At 62.6% G+C, this 7,633-nt stretch overlaps 1 pseudogene; it reads right to left on the reverse strand.

The window, feature by feature from the left end:
- Positions 1 to 6,939: 6,939 nt before the first annotated feature.
- Positions 6,940 to 7,059, reverse strand: LOC142871139 (uncharacterized; annotated as a pseudogene).
- Between the last annotated feature and the right edge of the window lie 574 nt (positions 7,060 to 7,633).

Raw genomic sequence — 7,633 nt, forward strand, 5'->3', positions numbered from 1 at the left:
TATGGAGTGGGTGTGCACCGACTGTGGGATGGGCACACTTGAAGCTCTGACCTGAGGGGGAGGTTGGGAGAGGGCAATGTACCCGACCTTAACATTGGTACCCCCACAATACGCTGGAACGACATCAGAGGTAAATGAATAAGAACACAGGGGGGAGGGGGGCACGGGCAACACATGTCACCTGAATACTTGTACTCCCATCATCTGCTTGAAAAGAGAGAGAAAAGAAAATCAATGATAGAGGTAGAGACACTTTTTAAAAATAATGAATCCGAAGAGAAAAGTAAAAGGAGGCCTGTGGAGCAGGTCTGGGTGTGACTCCGGATCCCCCAACATCAGGTGCCACCACTCTAGAATCCTACGTGTAGCCCATAGAACCCCAAAACCAATGGGACGAGTTCTGGTCACATACTCCCTCAAAATGACCTCCTGGCCTTCTTCTGGAACTCCGTCCCCTCTCAGACTCTCAAGGTTTCCTCCAGCGTGTCGGTTCCCAAAGAGCAGACGCTGTGAGGATCTTCCCGTATCCACACACCCACGGGAGACAGGCAGGCGGGGTCGTGTGTGGAACTGGATGTGTCCACACACCTATGGGTGATGGTCAGGCAGGGCACAGTGTGGAACTTGCTGTGTCCACACACCCACTGGTGATGGGCAGGAAGGGCGCTGTGTGGACATGGCTGTTTCCACTGATTCACGGCAGACGGGCAGGTAGGGCGCTGTGTGGATCTGGGTGTGTCCACACACCCACGGGAGACGGGCAGGCAGGGCGCAGTTGGAACTGGCTGTTTCCCCACACCCATGGGATACGGTCAGGCCGGGCGCGGTGTGGATCCGGCTGTGTCCACTCACCCATGAGACGGGCAGGCAGGACTCAGTGTGGATGTTGCTGTGTCCACTCACCCATGGGAGACGGGCAGGCAGAGCTCTGAGTGGAACTGGCTGTGTCCACTCACCCACGGGAGATGGGCAGGCAGGGCGCAGTGTGGTTGTGGCTGTATCCACACACCCACGGGAGACGGTCAGGCAGAATGCTGTGTGGATGTGGCTTGTCCACACACCCACGGGAGATGGGCAGGCTGGGCGCCTAGTGGATCGGGCTGAGTCCACACACCCAAGGGAGACGGGCAGGTAGGGCACAGTGTGGATGTGACTGTGTCCACTCACCCCCGGTAGACCGGCAGGCTGGGTGCAGTGTGAAACTGGCTGTCGGCACACACCAAAGGGAGACGGGCAAGCAGGGCGCATTGTGGACCTGGCTGTGTCCACTCACCCATGGGTGACGGGCAGGCAGGGCGCAGTGTGGAACTGGCTGTGTCCACACACTCACGAGAGATGAGCAGGCAGGGCTCAGTGTGGAACTGGCTGTGTCCACACACCCATGAGAGACGGGCAGGCCGTGCGCTGTGCTGATCTGGGTGTGTCCACACACCCTTGGGAGACTGGCAGGCCGTGCGCTGTGTTGATCTGGCTGAGTCCACACACCCACGGGAGACGGGCAGGCAGGACGCTGTGTGTAACTGGCTGTGTCCACACACCCATGGGTGACGGGAAGGCAGGGCACAGTGTGGAACTTGCTGTGTCCACACTCCCACCGGAGACTGGCAGGAAGGGCGCTGTGTGGACATGGCTTTTTCCACTGACCCACAGGAGATGGGCAGGCAGGGCGCTCTGTGGACTTGGCTGTGTCCACTCACCCAAAGGAGACAGGCAGGCAGGGCGCTGTGTGGATCTGGGTGTGTCCACACACCAACGGGAGACGGGCATGCAGGGCGCAGTTGGAACAGGCTGTGTCCACAAACCCTTGGAAAACGGTCAGGCAGGTTGCTGTGTGGATCTGGCTGTGTCCACACACCCAAGGGAGATGGGCAGGCTGGGCGCTGTGTGGAACTGGCTGTGTCCACTCACCCACAGGAGACGGGCAGGCATGGCTCAGTGTGGAACTGGCTGTGTCCACGCACCCATGGGGGTCGGTCTGGCAGGGTGCTGTGTGGATCTGGCCGTGTCCACACACCCACGGGAGACGAGCAGTCAGGGCACAGTGTGGAACTTGCTGTGTCCACATACCCACTGGAGACTGGCAGGAAGGGCGCTTTGTGTACATGGCTGTTTCCACTGACCCACGGGAGACAGGCAGGCAGGGCGCTCTGTGGACGTGGCTGTGTCCACTCTCCCAAAGGAGAGAGGCAGGCAGGGCGCAGTGTGGATGTGCCTGTGTCCACTCACCCACGGGAGACGGGAAGGCAGTGTGCAGTGTGGATCTTGCCGTGTCCACACACCCACGGGCGACGGGCAGGCAGGGCGCACTGTGGATGTGGCTGTTTCCACTCACCCACGGGAGACGGGAAGGTAGGGCAGAGTGTGGAACTTGCTATGTCCACTCACACATGGGCGACGGGCAGGTAGGGCAAAGTGTGGATCTTGCCGTGTCTACACACCCACCGAGGATGGGCAGGCAGGGCGCAGTGTGGAACTGGCTTTGTCCACTCACCCATGGGTGACGGGCAGACAGGGCGCAGTGTGGATGTGGCTATGTCCACTCACCCACGGGAGACTTGCAGGCAGGGCGCAGTGTGGATCGGGCTGTGTCTACTCACCCATGCCTGACGGGCAGGCAGGGAACAGTGTGGATCTTGCCCTGTCCACACACCCACGGCAGACTTGCAGGCAGGGTGCAGTGTGGATCGGGCTGTGTCCACACACCCATGCGTGACGGGCAGGCAGGGCGCTGTGTGGATGTGGCTGTGTCCACTCACCCATGGGAGACGGGCAGGCAGGGCGCTGTGTGGATGTGGCTGTGTCCACTCACCCATGGGAGACGGGCAAGCTGGGTGCCGTGTGGATCTGGCTGTGTCCACTCACCCATGGGTGATGGGCAGGCAGGGCACAGAGTGAACTAGCTGTGTCCACACAAGCACAGGAGACGGGCAGGCAGAGCTCTGTGTGGAACTTGCTGTGACCACACACACACGCGAGACGGGCAGGCAGGGCGCAGTGTGGATCTGGCTGTGTCCACTCACTCACGGGAGACGGGCAGGCTGGGTGCCGTGTGGATCTGGCTGTGTCCACACACCCACAGGAGATGGGCAGGCAGGGCGCAGTGTGCATCTTGCTGTGTCCATACACCCACGGGAGACGGGCAGTCGGGGCGCAGTGTGGATGTGGCTGTATCCACTCACCCATGGGAGACGGGCAGGTAGGGCGCAGTGTGGAACTAGCTGTGTCCACTCAAACATGGGTGATGGGCCGGCAGGGCACAATTTGGAACTGGCTGTGTCCACACACCCACCGGAGAGGGGCAGGCAGGGCTCTGTATAGAAATGGCTATGTCCACATACCCACGGGAGACGGGCAGGCAGGGTGCAGTGTGGATCTGGCTGTGTCCACTCAACCACGGGAGACGGGCAGGCAGGGTGCAGTGTGGATCTGGCTGTGTCCACTCACCCATGGGTGATGGGCAGGCAGGGCGCAGTGTGGAACTGGCTGTGTCCACACACCCATGGGAGACGGGCAGGCCGTGCGCTGTGTTGATCTGGCTGTGTCCACTCACCCACGGGAGACGGGCAGGCTGGGCGCTGAGTTGATCTGGATGTGTCCCCACACAGATTAGAGATGGGCATGAAGGGCGCAGTGTGGAACTGGGTGTGTCCACACACCCACGGGAGTCGGGCAGGCAGGGCGCAGTGGATCTGGCTGTGTCCACTCACCCATGGGTGACAGGCAGGCAGGGCGCAGTGTGGAACTGGCTGTGACCACACACCCATGGGAGACGGCAGGCCGTGCGCTGTGTTGATCTGGGTGTGTCCACACACCCATGGGAGACTGGCAGGCCGTGCGCTGTGTTGATCTGGGTGTGTCCACACACCCACGGGAGACGGGCAGGCAGGGCGCAGTGTGGAACTGGCTGTGTCCACTCACCCACGGGAGACGGGCAAGCAGGGCTCTGTGTGGAACTGGCTGTCTACACAGCCCATGGGAGACGGTCAGGCAGGGCGCTGTGTGGAATTTGCTGTGTCCACACAGTCACCAGAGACAAGCAGGCAGGGCGCAGTGTGGATCTGGCTGTGTCCACTAACCCACGGGAGACGGGCAGGCAGGGCGCTGTGTGGATCTTGCCGTGTCCACACAGCCACGGGAGATGGGCAGGCAGGGCGCTGTCTGGGTCTGGCTGTGTCCAATTACCCATGGGTGACGGGCAGGCAGGGCGCTGTGTGGATCTGGCTGTGTTCACACACCCACGGGAGACGGGCAGGCAGGGAGCAGTGTGGAACTGGCTGTGTCTACACACCCTCAGGAGACGGGCAGGCACGGCGCTTTGTGGATCTAGATGTTTCCACACAACCATGGGATACGGTCAGGCAGGGTGCTGTGTGGATGTGGCTGTGTCCACACACCCACGGGAGACGGGCAGGCTGGGCGCCGTGTGGATCTGGCTGTGTCCACACACTCCCGGGAGACGGACAGGCAGGGCACATTGTGGATGTGTCTGTGTCCACTCACCCACAAGAGATGGGCAGGAAGGGCGCAGTGTGGAACCGGCTGTGTCCACTCACCCACGGGATACAGGCAGGTAGGGTGCAGTGTGGATCTTGCCGTGTCCTCACACCCACGGGAGACGGGCAGGCAAGGCACAGTGTGGAACTGGCTGTGTCCACTCACCCATGGGTGACGGGCACACAGGGCACAGTGTAGAACTGGCTGTGTCCACTCACCCACGGGAGACGGGAAGGCAGGGCGCAGTGTGGATCTGGCTGTGTCCACTCACCCACGTGAGACTGGCAGGAAGGGTGCTGTGTGGATGTGGCTGTGTCCACTCACCCACACGAGATGGGCAGGCTGGGCACCGTGACAATCTGGCTGTGTCCACTCACCCACGGGAGACGGGCAGGCAGGGTGCAGTGTGGATCTGGCTGTGTCCACTCACCCACGGGAGACGGGCAGACAGGGCGCTGTATCTGGCTGTGTCCACACACCCATGGGAGACGTGCAGGCTGGGCGCCGTGTGGATCTGGTTGTGTCGACACACTCATGAGAGACGGACAGGCAGGGCACTGTGTGGATCTGGCTATGTCCACTAACCCACGGGAGACGGGCAGGCAGGTCGCGGCGCTGTGTGGATCTGGCTGTGTCTACTCACCCACGGGAGACGGGCAGGCAGGGCGCTGTGTGGATCTGCCTGTGTCTACTCAGCCACGGGAGACGGGCAGGCAGGGTGCAGTGTGGAACTGGCTGTGTCCACTCAACCACAGGAGACGGGCAGGTAGGGCACAGTGTGGATCTTGCCGTGTCCACACACTCATGGGAGACGGGCAGGCAGGGCCCAGTGTTGAACTGGCTGGTTCCACTCACCCAGGGGTGTCGGGCAGACAGGGTGCAGTGTGGAACTGGTGTGTCCACACACCCACGGGAAACGGGAGGCAGGGCGCAGTGTTGATGTGGCTGTGTCCACTCACCCACGGGAGATGGGCAGGCAGAGCGCAGTGTGGAACTTGCTGTGTCCACACACCCATGGGAGATGGTCAGGCAAGGTGCTTTGTGGATGTGGCTGTGTCCACTCACCAATGGGAGACGGGCAGGCTGGGCGCCGTGTGTATCTGGCTCTGTCCACTCACCCACTGGAGATGGGCAGGCAGCGCGCAGTGTGGATCCTGCTGTTTCCACTCAACCACGGGAGACGGGCAGGCAGGGCGCAGTGTGGATCTGACTGTGTCCACTCACCCATGGGTGATGGGCAGGCAGAGCTCTGTGTGGATCTGGCTTTGTCCACACACCCAATGGAGACGGGAAGGCAGGGCGCTGTTTGGATCTGGGTGTGTCCACTTACCCATGGGATATGGTCAGGCAGGGCGCTGTGTGGAACTGGCTGTGTCCACTCACCCACAGGAGACAGGGAGGCAGGGCGCAGTGTCGATCTTGCCGTGTCCACACAGCCACGGGAGACGGGGAGGCAGGGCGCAGTGTGGATCTTGCCGTGTCCACACACCCACGGGAGACGGGATGGCAGGTTGCAGTGTGGATGTGGCTGTGTCCACTCACCCACGGGAGATGGGTAGGCAGGGCGCAGTGTAGATCTGGCTGTTTCCACTGACTCACGGTAGACGAGCAGGCAGGGCGCTGTGGATGTGGCTGTGTCCACTCACGCACGGGAGACGGGCAGGCTGGGCGCCGTGTGGATGTTGCCATGAACACACACTCACGGGAGACGGGCAGGGAGGGCGCTATGTGGATCTGGCTCTGTCCACTCACCCACGGCAGATGGGCAGGCAGGGCGCTGTGTGGAACATGCTGTGTCCACACATCCATGGGAGATGGTCAGAAAGGGTGCTGTGTGGATGTGGCTGTGTCCACTCACCCACCGGAGACGGGCAGGCAGGGCGCGGTGTGGATCTGGCTGTGTCCACACACCCACCGGAGACGGGCAGGCAGGGCGCGGTGTGGATCTGGCTGTGTCCACTCACCCATGGGAGACGGGCGGAAGGGTGCTGTGTGGATGTGGCTGTGTCAACACACCCACGGGAGACGGGCAGAGAGTGTGCTGTTTGGATCTGGCCAGAAAGGGTGCTGTGTGGATGTGGCTGTGTCCACTCACCCACCGGAGACGGGCAGGCAGGGCGCTGTGTAGATCTGGCTGTGTCCACACACCCACCGGAGACGGGCAGGCAGGGCGCGGTGTGGATCTGGCTGTGTCCACACACCCATGGGGGACGGTCAGACAGGGTGCCAGACTTTTGGTCTGAGACCTGAGAGTCCAGATGCCACGCATGCTGCCGCGTGGCAGCGGTGTCGCGGCTTGGGACAAGAGGAGGCCCCACGGTGAGGGCTGGCGCGCCAGGCACCACGGCGGGCGCCGAGGGTGGGGGTCACCCCCACCCCGGCCGCTGCCGCCCTCCCAGAAAGGGGACAGAACAAGAGGCAAAAAAAAGAAGAAGAAGAAGAAGAAGCCTGTGGCACCCGGTATGCCCAGGCGGTCTCCCATCCAGGTACTAACGATGGCCCGACCCTGCTTAGCTTCCAAGACCAGACGAGATAAGGGGCATTCAGGGTGGTGTGGCCACCCTCTGTGCTTCCCCGCCGCCTCCTCCAGCCCCAGGCCCCGTGGGCTCCCAGGGAAGGAAGGGGGTGATGGGCGGGGCGGGGCAGGGTGGGGGGCTGTCTCTCCATACACACACACACACTCACACTAACACAAGATGCGACTCCATGGCTGGACTCGCCAAGGTGGAGCCCTTCCAGCCCCCCTCGTCTCCTCCCCCGGCCTCCTTCACCTACCCGCTGCCCACCCCCAGCGCGTCGCTGCCGCTGACTGCCCACAGCGCGCCGCGCCAGATGCTCGCCCTTTGACCCCAGCCAGGGGCCGCCCTCCCCCACAACCCCTTTCAGCTGCGCCCCCCCCTCGCCCTGTGGGTGGGCTGCCGCCTATTCCCCCGGGCCAGGGCTGGGGCACAGCGCAAGGGGGAGGGGAGCCAGTGTATGGGGACTCTCTCTGGGGATGTGTCCCATGGGTGGGGTGGGGTGGCGTGGTTTGTGGGGCGCTGAAGAAATCAGTCCCCTCCATCTCCTACCTCTGGAAAACGCCCAAGCCCGTGGAGAACTGCCGGCACCGCTTCCTGGGGGCTGGGACCCTCCTCTGTGT

The sequence above is a fragment of the Microcebus murinus genome, chromosome 5, assembly GCF_040939455.1.
Source record: "Microcebus murinus isolate Inina chromosome 5, M.murinus_Inina_mat1.0, whole genome shotgun sequence".
Lineage (NCBI taxonomy): Eukaryota > Metazoa > Chordata > Mammalia > Primates > Cheirogaleidae > Microcebus > Microcebus murinus.